We start from the raw sequence: 18,815 nt of genomic DNA on the forward strand, positions 1-18,815 counted from the left end.
CGCCGCCTCCACGGGGGGTGCCCGCTGCCACCGGTGGGGTGGGTGGAAGGTGCTGCCGAACAAGCGGCCCACGCTTATTTCTCGCTTGTTAATACGTTACTGCCATACATGTCCGGGAATCGCGTTTGTCTGCCTGCTGAGTTGCAGGGAAGAGTAGGAAAAAAAAAAAAAAAAAAGCCTGGAAAACCTTCTTATTGCATGGTTAAGAAGTTTTTTGAAAATTAGTATTCACGAGGGAGGGTTGGTTTGGGGTTTGTTTTTTTTTGTTTTTTTGGTTGGTTTTTTTTTTTTCCATATCTACTGAATATCTGCCTGGCTTTGAAAGCCCCAAACGGGGGATGCTGAAGCAGCTGCTTGTGTTGAAGTCGGGGAGAGGGGGTGCAGGTTCCCTGACAGCAGCTGGGCTCTTGTGAGACACTGCCTTTACCTCTAAAGTGTTATCCCGACCAAAGCAGCAACACTGCCTGTGAAATTAGGTTAGTATGGAACTCCTGACAGTCTGCTGTGATGGGAGCAAGGAGCTGGTAGAGGTTTCCTCTTCAGGTCTTGGTTTTGGCCCTGGATCTCCATGTCTCCTCTGCTGCACTGGGGGGATCTCAGGCGAGCCAGGAGGAATGGTAATGATGTTGAGTAAAACTCACATTTTTTTGGTGACAGGCACAGCTAGGAAATGCCCGTGGCCAAAAATACAACATTGCCTTAATGAGCAAAGATGATGTGCATCAGCTCACTGCTGAGTTTCCTGGTGTCCCTAGGGAGTTCCTCCTGGGAGGAAAAGGTGGAAAGGGGAAACTTTTCCCATTAGGAGAAGGTATGGATCTGCCAAGGTGTGGGATATCTTTATGTTTTTTTGTCCCAAATCCTGGGGACAGAGCCAGAACAAGGTATCGCATGGGAGACTGGCTAGAGATGGGGCAGTGCCACCCCTGAAAGCCCTCCCTGAGAAAGAGGTTCCTCATCCAAACTACCAGGGGCTAAGGCAATGCCTCCCTTGCAAGCCTGTTGTCCCAGGGTTGTGTGGTGGCACCTCTGGCTCCAGCTGCAGTCGGACAGGGTACAGGCAAGCTGGATGTGCTGGCGTCTCCGACCCTGCGGTTCTCACTTGTCAGAGTACACCAGGGGCAAAGGAGAACAAAGCTGTATAACACACAACAGTTCAGCGCAAGAGCTAAGTGTAAATCTCAGGAGCTCAAACTCTCAGTCCCAGTCTGTGACCTTTAGGAAACCTTTCCAAGTGCTGCTTCACAATGAAAGACTCTTCCCGCAGTATTTTTAGCTTGACTGGAAGAAGCAGACTTTACTCAGAAATTTTCTAAAAGAGGGGAAAAAAGATCCCTGGCCTGTTTGTGTGATATTTCTAAGCCCATCTCTAACACTCTGCAGGAGGTAGGGTTAAACAGGTGAAATGGGATGCTGTGCATTAAAATTGCAGCTGAAACCTCCTATCACTCATTACAGCCATATTATTCTGCACTGCTCCTGCACAGCTAAGGAGAAGGTACATGGAAAATTGTAGAACAGCCTCCTAAAACACTTAATGGGGCAGCTGGGGCAAAAATGATTCACAACCCCCCACTTTTCCCCCTTTCTGGTGGTTGTGAACGACCGTCGCCAACAGCAGCTGAGGTATGCAGGGCTGAGGGATCCCAGAACCAAGCTCAGTGTCCCAGTGCAGGACCTGCCATCCCAGCTGGAGTACGGGGCTGCATGCCTAGCCAACAGCCCTCTCTAGCGTGCCTTCATTTCTGTCTCAGCCCACTGCCCTGTGGAGAAAAGATGACCATTGTTTAGCACTTGAAAAAAAAAAAAAAAAGTAAATTTGCTAGATCATGTAAAAGTGGGAACCCAGCTCTGTTTTCCAAAAGCCTCAGAGAAAAGACATGCCTCGCTGCCTCTAAATTAGATCACAAATTTTCTGGCTGATGGCAGCATCTTAGTGTTCACCCTGAAGGCAAAGATCTGAACAAATTACGTTTTACTGTCACAGGTTCATGTACCCCTGCTGCGTTCCTGCTAAAGGCAGAGGAACATACCTATGTGGAATGCGGTGGCTTTGGGGAACCCGGAGGAATCGCTGTTCTTGGGAAGGCGCAGCAGTGAGTGGCAAGGGAACCATTGCTCTGCGTGGGTGGTCGACAGTCTGCGGCGCTTAACACGTGTCACCAATTTGGTGAAATATAATACTCTGGGGGAGAAAAGGCATGTGATGGATATGTGTGCTGCAATCTGGAATCACTCGTGTAGTTTATTGCCAGGCCCTTTATTCAATCAAATTCTTCATAAACATGGGAAGAGCTGATGTTGACATATGCTATCTGCTGCATCTACGGGTGTGCTTCTGCATCTCTTCCCTTGTCAAAAGCGTTGTCATCAGCCCGAGATGTGCTCCAGCAATGCTGAGTGATTTGCTCACGGGGTCTCACTCTCTCCTTGCTACGTGCACGCAGCTCTTGCGAATGCTCATGCGTCAAAAGCAGGCTCAGACCCTCCGGAAGCACAAGGTGACACATGACAAAAGAGAAACAGATGCAGATGCGTTTCTAGTCCTGGCTCTGAACTCTTCCTTTGTTCCTCTAATTGTTTGCTACCGATGTATTCTATAACGAGGATGTTTTCTGAGCAGGAGGTGATGACATTCGTGCCCTTGGCCAGTCTCAGCTCAAGCTCTGCACAGGTATCAGAGTGGCCCTGGAGCTCCTGAGGATCTGGACCATGGGGCACATTGCCTTCAGCTTCCAATGCTGCAGATCTCTGCAGAATTCAGGTATGTTTGATTTTATAGGCATTTGGTGCTCCTGACAGGACAACGCTAAAAATTAAGGAGATGGATGCACCGAAAATGGGCAAAAAAAAAAAAAAAAGCATTTGTTGTTCTGAACGGCAGCCCTCACTAGTGAATATTGAATGTAATTAGATGCACCACACTCCTGGAAAATAACTCCTGCCTGCTCCACCACTTCCTCCTGCGAGGTGCAATCCTCAAGATGCTCATTCTGTAGGGCTCTGGCCCTCTCTGTTGCTTATCCCATGTGGCACACAAGACCTTGTCTTTATTATCACAAACATGATCTTGAGCTGATGAGGGAGGAGACCCTTAATGAGGGACAGGGCGGCACAAGGTTTTCACAAGAATTTGTAAGTAGTTGTGAATGCTCAGCTCCCTCCCATGCTTGAGGTTGGCCACATGAATACACTAAAAACCTTAGTCTAGAATTAAGGTTCTCGCGTGTTTATTTGACCTGATGCTCGGAACAAACTTTTCCCCAATTGAAGACATACCCAAATCTTCCCTCCCCTGGCATCTCTTCATCCCTCCTCCAGGTAGCTTTGACCAGGATGGCTTCTTTGCAAGTCTGTGTCCCCGAGGTCCTCACCAGCTCCCTGGAGCAGCTCTGCTCTCACAGATCCATGTAGGACTGCTGCTTGTCCTGGGGTGCCGGTGCATCCAAGTCCTGTCCTGGACCTGCTGGGAGCCATTCCTGTTCCAGAGGCATTTTCAGGTACAGGGAAGTACTTGTGGCTGTGCCTCATTACATAGGTTGGTAGAGGAATTGTTCAACTTTATCTTTAAAATAGGGAAGGTACACAGTAACTTTGCTCCTCTGTTCTGCCCCTGTGCAGATGTGCATGCCTGTGTGCGTGCATAGGAAAGGGATGTCTTAGGTTTTTTTTTGCAGTGAGGCAAACCATTTTTTGCATTGCTTTGAGACAGGCAAACATAATACCTTCTCAAACATCCCTGAGTAATCCCAAACAGTACTGCTTTCTGAGATTTTCTGTTTGTTTTATGTGGATGGGCTGGGATTTTCACAACCAAACTTCAAAGGTTAAAACTAGTGAAGTCAGCAGAAAAATATGCGAATTTAACCTTCGGCTGTAGCTATGTAAACCACTTAATTTCATAAAGTTTGCACTGGAATGACAAAAGGTTTGTATTTTCTGATTGTCAGAAGGACATAAACTTTGAGTGTGGGAAGGAAGAGAAAAACAGAGCTCAGGAAAATGTTCTTTAGATTTTGATTGTGAGTGGACTTACTTGATGTGAAGCTTTGTCATGACAATGTATATACAAATAACTCGACCTTTTCCAGGACTCCCCTGTTGTGTAGAATCCTGCCTTCCCTTATATGTGCCTTGATGAGAGACAAGGCATAAGGGCTGGTGGTGCTGGGGTGAGGACCCCACCAGTTACTGTTTTGCCCTCAGGGCTGGCTTGGAGGGGAAAAACATCTTTTGGCAGTCCAGTTTCCATGCATCCCCTGCAGAACCTCTTCAGAACAGCCCCAGATAGGAACATTCTGGAAATATTTGCGTTCCTGTCCTCAAGATTTCTTTTCCATGAGAGAGACTTCCAAAGATCAGAGCAAGAGACTTCCAGTTAGGGAGGTATCACACATGTAGGTGTAATGTGTGGGCCTGATGGTCACAGTCCGGCAGGTTGCACACGTGCAGCATGGCCCTGGGAACAAGCGACATGGAGCCACAGCAACACTCACTTGAGAAGCTGGACAAAGTATTCCTGCAGTAATGCTGAAACGCATTTTGCTGGCAGTTGCCCACGTGCCTGGCCCTTCCGTGCGCAGGGCTTGGCCAGCACATAGCCAAGCAGGGCGTGCTGAGGGATGTCCCCAGCATTGTAGGGACAGCGGCAGTGACAGTTTGTCTGGCAGGAGTCCCTGCTCCTCAGTGAGCATGGTCTTGGGTGGGCTGATGCGAGACAATGCTTCCCAGCTCAGACCTGGACACCATGCTGGGCTTAAGCAAACACGCCATGGCCAGAACCGAAGGACTAACCAGAGTCAAGCCACTTCTGAGCATGACTACAGTGTTTAATAGAAAAGCTCTACAATGACATATTGTATATTTTTTTTTTTTCTGTGCCTTACTTTCTCAGGAATAAAGAGGGAATAAAATATATTTTCTCCATCTTCCCATTATGTTGCAATATTGCCGCTGTGTCCCTGTGGGATGTAAACTCAGCTGCCACAATGTGCGGGTGCAGCAGAAGAGGGACCTGACATCAGCCGTGGGTCACTGGGGTTGCTTTAGAGCAAATAGGCGGTAATGGGGTTGTTGACTGTATCGCAGCAATAATAAACTAAAGAGGTGCCATTGAAGTCATTCTGCTGCAGCCGTATCACCTGGTCGAGCAACTAAAAATACCCCAACAATAAAAACTAGTCTGACTGCTGTAATCACATTATTTTAGGCAAATCTCAGCTTTCGTGAAGAAAAGAAAAAGAAAAGGTTATGTTCTCATCTTCCTGAGCCAGAGAAAAGTTTAAAACGTTAAGCAAATATGACCCTGCATTTCAAAGATCAGAAGTTAGTTCATGCCCAGAAAAGCAAACATCATCCACAAATGATTTTTAAATGCAGTCATTATTTATTGATTTTATTTTTTTTTTAATTTCATGATTTTAAAGACTGTGTCATGATGCTGGGGCAACTGCAGTCAAGATTTTGATAATTGAAAATTGGCAGTGTCTTGTAAACTGTTAAACAGTTAATGAAGGTGCTTCACAGCAGTTGGAAAGATCAAGATAGATATTGGATTAACCTTGCTAATTAGCGCTAAGTACAAAAAGCTTGTGCACTGACTGCCTTGCTGGGTTTCCATATTGGGATCAGGAGAAACTGCACTGGTATTCCTACTTTTTTTCTGTTCTGTTTGCTACCTCTGTGCTACTGAATTATCCAAAATGTCCACTGAGTTTGCACTGATTATACAGTTTCTTATGGTGTATATTTGTTATGAAGTTTATTGTATTCCCTTATGCTTGCTGTCTGAACTCATATTTATAGGAAAGAGAGGTCTTTTTGCACCTCTACCATGTTTAATTTTGTAAAAAGGTTCATCTGGGGACATGAGCAAGATCATGATGACATGAATATGAGAGAGGTGTGTCTGGGACTGTACTTCAGGGTTCGAGTTTATACATTTCATGCCCTATCTGGAGATTACTTAATCATGTGAATGAGATCGTTGCATTCATTGACTAACAAATGGGTGGAACGTGACAGGATCCATCTTGCTTGAGTTGTCTGCTACCCGGTGGAAATGAGCAGCAGGGACAGAAAGCGCTTATCATTTTGGCGGGCGGGATGTTTGGGTAGGAGTGCTTGCGGGAGCAGAGCCCTTCCGCGGGCAGGTGGCTGGGAGTAGGACCAGAGCTGGCTCCCGTTCAGTCCTGGCACGGCCACTTGGCTGAGCTCTGGGTAATTAGGATGTGGCCACGTTTGGGGAAGTCAGGGATGAAATTCTGCCATCAAACCGTTGACACGTAACAGGGGTGATTGTGGTCAGGAGTGTTTGTGGTCAAAAGAGTGAGATGGGCATCTACAGAGGGGATTTGGTTTGCCAAATAGTCACTATTTAAGAGCCTCAATCAGGTGCCTGAGGCCAGATAGGGCAGACCCAGACTCAAGTGTCAAAAATACCTTTAAAAGTGTTGCAGTTTTTTGTCTACACCCTAATTTCCCTGTGTAGTGGAGGCAATGCAAATGTACTTGCCTGGCTGCAGAGCGAGGAAGCTGAATCCATTTATATTTCAGTCTTCTCATTGCACATTTGGGTACCTAATGTCTTCCAGCATCTCTTTGCGCCTGAATTCCCTCATCAGTAATTCAGCCATGTTTTGAGACTGGGGTGTACCGTGATCCCGTACAACTTTTGCACATCCTGGTCGGTGAAGAGGCTGTGAGCAGGTGTTGTTTTTTCTATGGTGCTTAGAAAAATGAACCCACTCCCTGGCCATGGGACGACTTGGTTGTAACAATAATTCCACTGATGTTAGCGACAGGCTCAGCTTCTGCTGGCATTTGCACTAGCATAACTAATAGCAGAGCTTGTTCTTCACTCCTCTCTTGGCTGCAACCATTCGGCTCTGTGGCTGTAGGGAAGGGAGCTATTCAGGGTGGCTGGATCATACAAGAACAATAACGATAGCTGTAATATTTTACACGTCTTCTGTTAACCGTGCTTGTTGGCAGGAGGGAAGAGGGAGGATATGATTTCTTTAAGCAATACCTTTTTAAGTGGGGAAGTATAACTAAAAAAGTGAGTGAGGTTTACCAGGAACAAATTAGAGTTTATTATTAATGTTGATTACTTTTGTTCTTTCAGCTTTGAGTGTGTGGCTGAGTGATAAGGGATGTGCACGAATGTTATTTGATTAGAGCCAACATCTAAGTCCAGAGGGTGGTTGCTTTTGCTTGGTGCTTTTTAATAACCAAATAATTTCTTTGGTATCGTTTCAGAGACAGCCAATATGAGTCGCATCATTTAAGGCAGTCGTCTACCTCCTGGGGTTGTTTCCAATGATGTGATGATTTTTTCCTGGCTTATTTGCTCATTTATCTTCATGATGAGAAGTGGACTGTTGCCCTCTGATTGGAAAGAAGCTCTGAAATACCTGGCTCCAGCTTCGCTGGGAGATACGTAGTAATTAAAAGATGGCCAGCCCAGCTAAGTAATAGTATGTAAATGTAGTAAATGTAATAGTATGTAAAACTCTGATTTCTACTTGAAATATATCAGATAGATTTGTGAGTGAATTGTATGCTGAGGGGCTCAAAATTATTTTTCTCCTGAGGTAATCCCAGTCTGTAAACATTTGGTCTCTGGCTATGCAAAGAGACTTTGCATAGCAACTTAGAGGCAAAAGCCTCAAAATGCCTGATGCACCGCCATTGCATACAGTAAACTGGGGTCCTGGAGGGAACTTACTGCGTCCATGAACTTCAAGATGTACTCTGATGCAAGAGAGTTTGTCCATTTGTCCTGTGGTTGTCACCCTCCTGTTTTTTCCAAAACACGTATTTCTTAAAATGCCTACTATGTTACTCCACTGCTCTGTGTATATATATCTATAAGTAGTCTCATTTTCTTCAGCAGAGCTCTGTAGCTAGATGAAATTACTTGTGTGCGTATGCATTTGGAGGATTTGGGCCAGAGCATTGACTGAAGCTGTGTTCTCAAAATAGTAAGTTTTACAAGAAAGTCTGCTTACTCTTCTAGAAACGTGTTTGATAGCATCCAGCTTGGTGTTACGGCTCTGCACTGAAATGTGGTCTTCGAATCTTCAGAGTTGTGCATTTCCAATTACCTGGGATGCTTACACAGGTTATCCTGTCAGCTACAGGCAGAAAAGACACTTTTCAATAGCAGAGAGATGCAGGAAGATCCAAGTAAATTAGAAAAAGAGCACACGTTCTTGGCCCTTGGAGATAGCTAAGATGTGTTGGGTCACGCTCTGTTTTGATCACGTGAGTTACTTTGTTCCTTTTGCTGGGGTGTTCCCTGCAATTGTATCGCTTCATCTTCATTCCCAGGATGGAAAAATTGAGTAAACCTGAGTTGGGATACCCCAGCATCCAAGTTCAACTCTCATCACATATGTCACTCCATATAGGCATTCCAGAAGTATAAAGAAATCATTCTTATATGGAAAGTAAGCCTGATTATTTGAAACATTTTGGGTAAGAATAAGAAGTTGCTTTTCAGTGTCAATGTTTTTTTTTGGGGGGGGGCATATTCCACTGCTTCTGACATCTTCACTGTCAAGTCAGAGGTATACTAGATCCTTCAGCTTCTTTCTGCTGAACACTTCTACATGTTCCTTTTCATGCCCTCTTAAAAAAAAAAAAAATCCTATCCATTCTGCGTCTTCCCATAGTCATCTTTAGCCACTCTAGAGGGAAGAACTATTACCGTAATTTTCCAGTTTGACTGTAAGAAAATAGCATCAGCAGTGAGACAAGCATGGCTGAGCAGGAACCGATTGGTGCCTCAGCAAGGTTGGTGGTGCTGAGGGTCTGTTGTAGGCAATGGCCTACACACACCCAAGGTGTCAGTGGAGATGAGATTTCTTTTGTCTAGTTGAGGGAGCTGAGAGAGGCATGACTCAGGCATGCAGTTGTTTTTGACGTGTCTGAATCTAGTGACTGCAAGAGTGCCATGTCAAGACGCATTGATTTGGAAGTTGCTCCTGTTGGTAGGGTACCCCAGCCTTCTGTGGGCTCCTGTTTAAGTGAAGATGAATGTATTTTGTCTGGTTGTCAAGGTCACCTCTGGATTCCTGGGATGCGTGGGATTCCTGCACATGATTCTTATTTAAAGGGCAAAGTAACCACTTCCACCATTTTCAGGTGGGATCAGCAGACACTGCAGAGCTCTCGCCTGGTCTTGAGCTAACCCCTCTGGACTAGCTGTAACACTTAGATAATTTAATGTACAAAGCTTCAGGTTGCCGTCATTATATTCGTTCATGTAAAGTACTTTATACTTTAGGAACAATTTGGACGAGGCAGCAGGGATACTTCTGCGTAAATATGTCATGAGATCAAGCTTTTTAATGTTCATAAAAAGACAGGATGTCAATTTAAAGGCTCATCTGTCCAATGCATCTTAGGTCTGCTGATTTATGAAGTACTGTAAATTGCAATCATATAAGCCTGTAACACTCTGGCAGCTATTTAAATAGCAAAACTTTCTTCCAAAAACATGATATATGGAAGACATAAAAGTTTTAAAGCGGTATTCTGCCTTAATAGGGAAAAAGTATTAGCATTCATTTACTGACAAGAAAGCGCTGATTTTCCTTACAAGAAATGCTCCTTCCACAGCCACCCCATGCTTAGTATTAATCAAATCACAGCTTTTCTGCTGCCAAGATCCTGGGCAAGATGTGCTTGCGGGAGACTTGGAAAAGGTTAATATTCTCTGAATACTTGGATGACAGAGCTGACTAGTCAGGGCAGGCACTGAATTTCTGGTCCCCAGTAAAATTAAAGGCCAAACGCTCATTTGCTGGTGAAACCAAACAAGTAGTTGTGACCAGGAGGGAAATGGAAGAATGGCAAAATAAATCAAGCTGAAGTGTCAGTTTGCAGCGGTAAAGTCCAAGGGCCAAATGTCACCCTAAGTATGCTGCCGTTCACCAAGGATATCCTATTAAGTCCTGTCTTTCTCCAGACGTTGTTTCACATGGTTCCCATGGGAGGGGGATGCCAGCAGGCAGAAGTGCAAGTGCCTGCCAGTTTTAGGTGCATTAGATTGGCACTTCTGAGATGATAAAAGACACACGAGTCTCATGAGATGGGAATAGGGGATTCGAGCAGTCTGGCTAAGTCGCTCATGTCGGCACAGAAACCTTTGTTTGTAAGTAAGCTGAAGTCTTCAGCATTTAAAATAGTTCTTATCTTGAAGGCCACAATGAGAAGGAAATGACTGTTTATAGATAGCCATGCTCCAGGAAGCAATGATGAGTTGCGGAGCACAGGACAGGAGTGTGCACTGATGTGATTTTAATATCAGAAGTTAATTCCATCTCAGAATAAGAAAGATAGTGATTTCCTATGTAAGAAATATCGTAGATAGTAAAGATATTTACAGAGAGAAAAGCATAACTAAATGGTAATTTGTGCTTTTTAACATTTCACTGTAATTTGCCCCCCATCAAGAGACTGTTGAAAATTAAATTATTCTGTTTAATTGAGATCCTTTTTAGTTCACTAGATCTCCTTATTATTTTGAGTATCTTAAAAGGATAAATATCCTGTGTAAAAGGGTATTATTCTTGCTATTTTATAGATGTGCTGTATGTGCTCATCATCCTAAATGACTGGCCCAAAACTGCACAAGACACCTGCAACAGAGAGAGACTTGGAAACACGTCTCTCAATAGAGAGAGCAATGTGCTGGTTGGATGGGGATCAGTCTGGTCTAAATGAGGCCAGTTTGGTAACGAGGTTAACTAAGTCTTCGCTGCATTACTGTGAGGGGAACGCTGGGGTTTGACACTTGTAAACTCCCCCGTGGGAAGGAGCAGGTTGTGGCAAGTCTTCTCCTAAAGAAGTTCATGGAGCTTCTTGCTTTTAGCAGTGACAACAGGTTGAAAGGAAGAAATGAAAATCCTGCTATTAAATGTAAGCTTGGCACTGAACACTTGACTGAGCCATGTCATCCGAGGATAAATGAGGCTGCCGGAGCCTCTGAAATAATTGCTCACTAACAATGCTAAGTGCAGAGTACATCTTATCAAACAAAAGCCTGTCTCTTTTGCACACACAAGACTCACATTTAATTTCCTTTAAGCTCAAGTCCCCATTATAGCATTATCCTTCACGTATAACATGATAACTGCTGTGCTGATATTAAGACTTGGAAAGGCCACTGAAAGGCCTCTGGGAATTGCGCTGTGGAGAAGAAGAAGAAGTCTAAAGCGGGGAGGGTCCACACATACGAGCTCAGCGTTTTGCGTAGAAAGGTATTGTTAAATTCATTAAGCCTCCCTCATCCCGCTTTCTAGTGCTGAAGGAGGAAAGGGCTATCATAGCTGAAAGTGTGCTTTATTTAGCGCTGCCTTAGTCAGGCTCTTTGTGAGAAACCAAAGCGGAGGGAAGACCTGTCTCATGAATCGTTCCTGGGACCAGTGAAGCGATGCTTGTTTAACCTGCAGGCTGGCTTGTGGGGTGCAGGTATACATTGCCCTGCGGGCCACAGGCACCGATGACACCTCGTTTAATTCTGATTTCAGTGTCAAGTTAAAAATTCTGAAAAGGAGATGCAAAATTTTGACTGAACATATGGCGCTCTCTTCAGAGGCTGATTATATCCCCATCTCCAGGCCAGATTCTCAGCAAATATTAATTTCTATACCCCGTCTAAATTTAGGGATATAAGACTTTGACTCATAAGCTTGAATTTCTGTTCCAACACAGGAATTTTGTACCAGCGCAAATATTCAGTTTTATTGGATTGAAACAGTTGAAGACTGAATTTTAAATGGAATTTTACCCTAGCAGTGTGGTGCAGAGTCTAGTAAGCATTTCCATGCAGCCTGTAACAAATCTTTATCTCAGTCATGTCCGGACAAGCATGCTCCTCTGCTTTAGACAGGATCTGCAGAAGAGTCCATCTCCTATATAAGCATGACACTCAGGGCCACATCTCACAAATGGCCTAGGTACACGTGATGCTATGGTGAAGAAAGCTCCTTTGAAGTCTGGCCCAGAGAAGACATTGGTGGGTTTATCTTACTCTAAAGCTCTGCTTTTACCAACTAAGATTCTTGAGACTTGTGTGCTGTAAAAGGTGAGAAATTGCTGGAAGCCTGTCTGGTATTGTATTTGATGCTTTTTTGCAACTTCTCTGAAGTATTTTTTCAATTTCTTCTCAACTGTGTGCCCTGGTGAATCCTGTTTGGTACAGACGGGTGCACCCTTCCACCAGGCTGGAGACAGTGGTATTAAAGCTGATAGTACTCTCCATATGATTGTGTCTGACCACATCTTTCAGAGACTGCTGGAGAAATACTTTTGGTGGCTATTTTCTTTAAGGTTTATATTGGAGACTGTGCCTCATAACATCAGCTTGAATCCTGAGCACCGCCACAGAGCCAATCCTGAAGGAACAGATGGATCACTTTAATAAAATGATGACGTTTCCCTTAAACCCATTAGGAAGAAGAATATTGTTTTGGGGCATCGATTTTCTTTTAAAGCTTTAGAAAGCTTTAGCTTTCTTTTTTAGCTTTTGCTTAGAGTCCTGTGATTCCTCCCATAGGATTTATCTTTTGGTCTCTTTCAAATGTGTGTGAAGGCCTTCCCATCAACGTGAATAGGCTAAACATGGAATAATTTCCAATGCACTGCCTCCTAAAGCATTGCATTTTCTGCCTTTTGAGCTGGTCTTCCAGTTGGCAACAGAAGGCAGCACAATAGTGTATTAACATTATTGTCACGAGAACTTGCTTCTCTTAAAAGCTTTTTCTTACAGATAAATTACCAAGCTGGAGACACAGATTTAAAAAAAAACCAAACAGGCGATTTCTTCATTTGGAGCCAAATACCTGGTCATTGTTTGCAAGTAAGTTTTAGTTACTGTCTTGTTGTTCATGCACAACAATGTATAGATTAGACCATAAAGGAAAATAGGAGTGCTCATCCTTGGTTAGAATTACTGCTTTGCACAGCAAATCATAAATATAATGTAATTTTGCTGCCATTGGTCATATTGTTTGCTCCCTGACATTTTGAGTTTTGCTGTGGCAGCAGCTGAAGTTTTGTGCTCCAAATCCTCGAGTCTCTAACAGTAAATCAAGAAGAACCTCCGGCAGCTGAGGCAGCAAAGGTTCATGATGCACAGCTGAGCCTGGTGGCTCGATTTCACAGAGATAGGTATCTGTGAAAAATAAGTTCTTTAACACTAGGCAGTGTCAAGCTGTGACACACACAAAGAGCTGTTTTATTCAACTGCATTAAGGTATATTATTGGTTCCGATATGTGTGCACTGAAGTTTTAAGTTTTGTGTAACTGTGAGCGATAGGTGGGAATGCCATCATGGGGAAGGGATCTCAGCTGGGGGAGCAGAATTCAAGTGGGTGCTAGTGCCAGAGCACTCGCTCACATCGAAAACAGTATGGTCTGTATTTCAGTTAGATGTGGTGGAACTGTGAAAATGTGTCTAGATATTTTTCACTCCTAGGTAGAGCCAAAAAAGCTTAAATTGAGACTTGAATATTGCAAGTTTGCAGTCAAGTTCCTGAAAATCTCTATGAGCTATCGTGTAACCACAGATGTCTCGGAACTCAGAAAGGGTTCAGCGTCTCAGCCTAATCATGCATATGCAAATTTTGGATCTACAAAGAAGCTGCTCTATTTTGTTCTGCTTCAAAGCTTAGGCTAGTTTGGACACATTCTAAAAATGCCTTTTTCAGGCACACCAGATCTCCCTTGGCACAAAGCACAACCAGGACAGCACTGCTGTGGCACTACCTGCAGAGAGCAAACCCTAAAATACTTCAAAGAAAAAGACTAAAAATTTCCTCAGAGGAGAAAAGTGATATCATCACCTGCTCTATATGAGAGAGCGTGTTCGTAGGGAAGAGGAACCTGGTGTCTCCAGCAAGGACAGGGCTGTACGTGATGCTCATCCCTTTTAGCTCATGATTACCCTACAGGATAGCATATATCCCCGTGATAAATCTATGCCATTGGCTTTGCTTTCAGGAGTTGTTCCATGTTCATACAAAAGAGAGGATTAGTACGCTGCTCTACTGCTTTAGTGATTTACACTAGACTTGGAATAATAAGACTTGGAATAAGGTTTTAGGCAGTTCTTAGTTGCTTTCAACACCAGCCAGGACTGAGTAATTCCTTTGCCCCGTGGGCGCTTCACGCATCAGTAACTCAGGTCACATGCTGAGTTTGTGCTTCTTCTGATTGGTTTGTTTGTGTCTGGACTCTTAGCAGTATCAAATTCTCTAAATTCCTGAAAATTCTTTTGTTGTTTTCCAATAATCCTTTGTTTACTTTAGTTTTCAGCCAACCCATTCATTTTCCGTCAATTTGGAGCGAACAGCAAACACATCTCCCAGAAGAAAAGAAAAGTCATCCTTGAGCTGTAACAACCGCCTGAGAGGAGGCTGAGGATCACTGCAAACGAGGGGTTTGGGGACCACAGCAACAAAATACATGGAGATGCGATTGGTGCTGGAACAAAGTGAGAAAGAGGGAAATGGTTTACTCCCAGGTCAGTGCTGTTTTATGCTGTACTTCTGTTAAAAAAACCCAAACAGCAACCCCCTCCAAAAAAACTGAGGATTTGGTATTTCTTTAGGATTTTTAGTCTTTCGGATGACACTAGTGCAAAGTGGGGGAAGGTGACGTCCCCTCTCAGGTACAGTAGGTGACCATCATCTACATAACCTGCGTAGGACATAAAAAGAACATGGTGCTCACAGTGTTCAGAGGAGGTGCTGCTTGGTTGATAGGCCTCATATTGAAGCATCCTCACCTGCTGTACATGGTGTCTCTAGATAATATCCCAAGGCCTTAGGCGTAACTGTTATCTGTATTTCATATTACCTGGAGAGAGCAACCAAAAGACAATCCACCGTGTTATGGCCTTAGCTGGGAGCTCCTGAAAAAGAATTGCATTTTATTAGTCTTACATAATTAGCATAAAAGGAGATTTGATTATTGTAAAAGAGGAAAGGAATGGAGAGCAGGGTATGACCTACCCAAAATGACAGCCTCCGAGTGAGAGAAGTGGGCTGCAGCTCTGAGCTGGACCCCCTGCTCCTGTGTTTCTGCACCGCCCCCAGCGCACAGCTCGGAGGATGCCAGCGAGGTTCTGCTTTCCTATTCCCGTTGCACAAGTGTGTGTTCAGACAGAAAACCGGCTGGATTACAGGTTTGTGGCAAATGATTCTGGAGGACAGGTTGATTAGCTCGTGACCCATGTCCTAAGGCAGATCAGCTCCGTCAGTGCTACTCCTTACAGAGTTTGCCTAATAGCCTTAAAGACATCCAGGGGTGGAAACTGCAGTTCCCCTGGCAATCTATTTCAGATATTTTTTTTTTTTCCCCACTGGAGAGCTTCTTAACATTCAACATGAATCTGCTTTGCTGTGATTTAAATCTATTACCTCCACATCTATCCACAGCAGAGCAGGCTCTTCTTCAAATGAAAAATTCCATGTAGTTCCATCTTTGTGCGGTGTTTTTCCAAGACTCTTGGTCATTCTGGCTTTCCCCTAACCTTTCATCGGTTGGTACCCATATGGCACAAATGTGGACAGACTGCTTTACCTGAGACCTTATTAATGCTGAGCAAGGTACTGAGAGGAAGGATTACGGGGTATGATTTGCAGAGTGTCCTCCCGTTAAACCCTTCCGAAAGGGTGCTTGCCTTTTCCACAACCCATCTTCAGCTGGTAATCCTCAACCCTCGGATTTATTTAGTTTTATTTCTTTAAAGGATTTCCAAATGAATTTAGCAGTTGATTATTTCTGCCTAATTTAAGGAACAGTGTACATCTTTTGGTTGAATGCCAGAGATAATTTTTCCTATTTCTTAAAAAAATTTTGAATTCCGGACATGTCATTCGGTATGACCACAGTCCTTCCAGGCTTCCTCTCACCTGAACATTTAATAGCATACTCCCCGTTCCATCACCTTGATAGTTAATGAAAATGTTGAACAATTTGAGACCTAGGAGAGGCCCTGCAGCATCCATCAGTATATCCTTATGTATTGAGATAGTACCATGGATGACACTCTTTGGATACAGCCACCCTATCACCATCTGCTTACCTATCACATGGAAAAAGTTTTAACAAGACTTTTTCCCTAGTTTGTTTCTGAGACTGGTGAGTAAAACAGTGGTGAAAACCTTACTTTGAGATCGATGGTATCTACTCTTTCTCACTTCCAGAAGTTTTGTTACCTGCTGTAGAAATAAAATATATTTCTTTGGCATGCTTTCATCTTAACAAATCTACAACCAACTGCATCTCATCTCCTTGTTATCTTCCTGATTCTGACAAATGGTTTGATTTGTTTCTGCAGGAACTGGAGTTAATCTGATTGATTTATAAATCTCTCAGCTACTCCTTTTTTCTCTCTTTAAAGAACTGCACTATGCTGATCTTTTTTTCTGTCTTCCAGTAGTTTACCCCTCCTCTATGGGATCTCAAAGATGAATGCTAATCATTCATCGATTGCTTTAGCCAGCTGTTTTGGCACCCTCGGTAATGTTTGTTGGCCCTGCCTGTCTGGAAGTTTGCTCATTGCCCAAGAGCACTAATTGTGCTGATCATTTACTTGCAAGGGGACATTTTAAGGAAAGGTTGATTCAGAAAAGCCACTGAAATCACAGGGCTCCCCTCTGTAGATAGCTTTCCTTTGTTCATCAATGACAAATTCTTTTTATTTGGTGTTCCTTCTCTTCCTAATGTTCCTTTAGAGTGATTTCTTGTTGTTCTTCACGTCTTTTGCTAGTTTTACCTTGCTGTGAGTCTTAATCTCTCTGATTTTGTTCATACACGCTCTTTTAGTCTCTACTGTAAATGTCTCATCTTGTTCTTGCTCTTTGTAACTTCTCTATAACATCAACTACTTAAAATAATTTATCTAAGAAAAAAAAGAAAACACCCTGTCTCTAAGCACTTTTTTTTTCCAGGCTTTCTTAAACTGTCCTGGCTTGTCCTCCTCCCACACTTATTTATGTGAAGCTGCTGTTTTTTCAGCCACACTGTAGACATTTCCTGACCATTGTCCATCCATGGTCTATCTTCTCCCTTCTCCCCCTCCTCTCCACCAAAGAGTCAAGAGCTGCTAGTTGTAGGCAACTGCTTCATGATGGCTGCCAAGCTGGGTGACTTTGGTGCCTGACAAATTAAGAAAGTTACTGCTCAGATTTTTCTAAAAATGTCTCCTTGCTTTCAATTTGGCAAAGTAATCTGTTCCCTAAACTGGAACTGAATTTATGGGTATTTCTGTGCCCCTAAACCTCACTCTCTAATGGTTTTACTGCTTTCTGAAAAAAATTCACCCAGATCTAATTGCATTATTGGAAACGGTTGAAGTGCTATAATATATGGGGGAAAGTTTCTGTGGTCTTTGAGAAATCCTTTATTCAGAAACAGCCAAAAAGGCCATCTAATGCTTTCAGGAAGGAAACTCTGAAGAGATTTTTCTAGTTAAAGAGAGTGGGAAAGAGTCATGAGAATACTTAACTCAGGGGTGCATTCAAGAGAGATGTGGGCTACGGAGATGGAAACTCTGCTTTTTGAAGGGCAAAAAAAATAATTAAAGGTCAGGAAATAATTTATAGTTCAACAGCAAAATCTCCGGAAAGCTCTTCATTCCTTCTGTTATTACCCTCTGTGAAGCAGGGCATTAGCACTCCATGTTGCCCTAATTAGTTTACCAGACCACAAATTCCACGTAAATTGTGCTTGCAATTGGCCCGGTGCTTGCTTGTGATTAACATGGCATTCAGGAGAAAAATTGAATGTCGTGTGAGCACTACTCCAAGCTCAGTAAATGTCAGGCAGTCAACATAGTTTGGAAGCAACGGCCAAACACAAGGAATAAAAGCGTGAGGCGTTCGTAAGAGAAGCTTTCTGGAATTTCTGGCCCAAAAGAAAAGGGGGATAGAAGCAGAGAGAGCCTAGTGAGGACCTGTAACTTAAAATATTAATACTGACAAAGAACAGAAGAACAACTCCACTTACTTTATCTCAAGCCATTAGCTTTGATTTAGTACAGCCAGGGAAGCCTTTCGGTAGTTTCCGTACTATCTTCACACTCTAGCTTAATAGCATTTGTTTAAATGAGGAGTAGACCCTCAAGCAATATTTCTCTTTAAGAGGCAAGTCCCAGCACAGAGTAATAAGTAAACTGGGAACAATATATTTTAAAAGAAGAAATAGATTCTGCCAGCTCAATTTAAGGAAATATTTATTACACATAATTTCTCAACTGTTTTCTGAGTAAGCAATATAAAATGATCCTTATGAACAGCAAAATGGAAGGAAGGAAAAAGTCTGCATCATTATGGCGAGTTTAATCTTCTGTGTGTCTACTTGTCGTTCTAAGTGATGTCTTTACTTACATGGATTAAAGACATCTACCCTGGATGTCTCAGAAATTTTAGTCCCCAAAAGACCACCTTTTTAACACTAGCATGCACCTACATCCTCCCGTTTATATTTTGCTTTCTAATAATTGACCACAAGCTCCACAGCTTTAAGGGAAGGAGAAAGATGCTGATCTTGGCTTGGCTTTCTTGGCAATTGAGTCCCTGACCAAATGTTTTCCATCCCACTGAGCTGCAGGTGTGATGACACTTGGTAGAGTGGAAATGGAGTTGCTCTGTTTTGTGCTTGCATTGCCACTTTAGTCCCAAGTGAGAGTGTTTTGTTTGGTGTAACTTATTTAAACCCACACCACCAGTTCCTTGCAGTTCATAGTTTCTTGTAACTGAGTTTGCTGCTGTTGGTCTCGTCTGACAAGGAATTC

This window comes from Charadrius vociferus, unplaced genomic scaffold, assembly GCF_000708025.1.
Source record: "Charadrius vociferus isolate BGI_N301 unplaced genomic scaffold, ASM70802v2 scaffold311, whole genome shotgun sequence".
Taxonomy (NCBI): Eukaryota; Metazoa; Chordata; class Aves; order Charadriiformes; family Charadriidae; genus Charadrius; species Charadrius vociferus.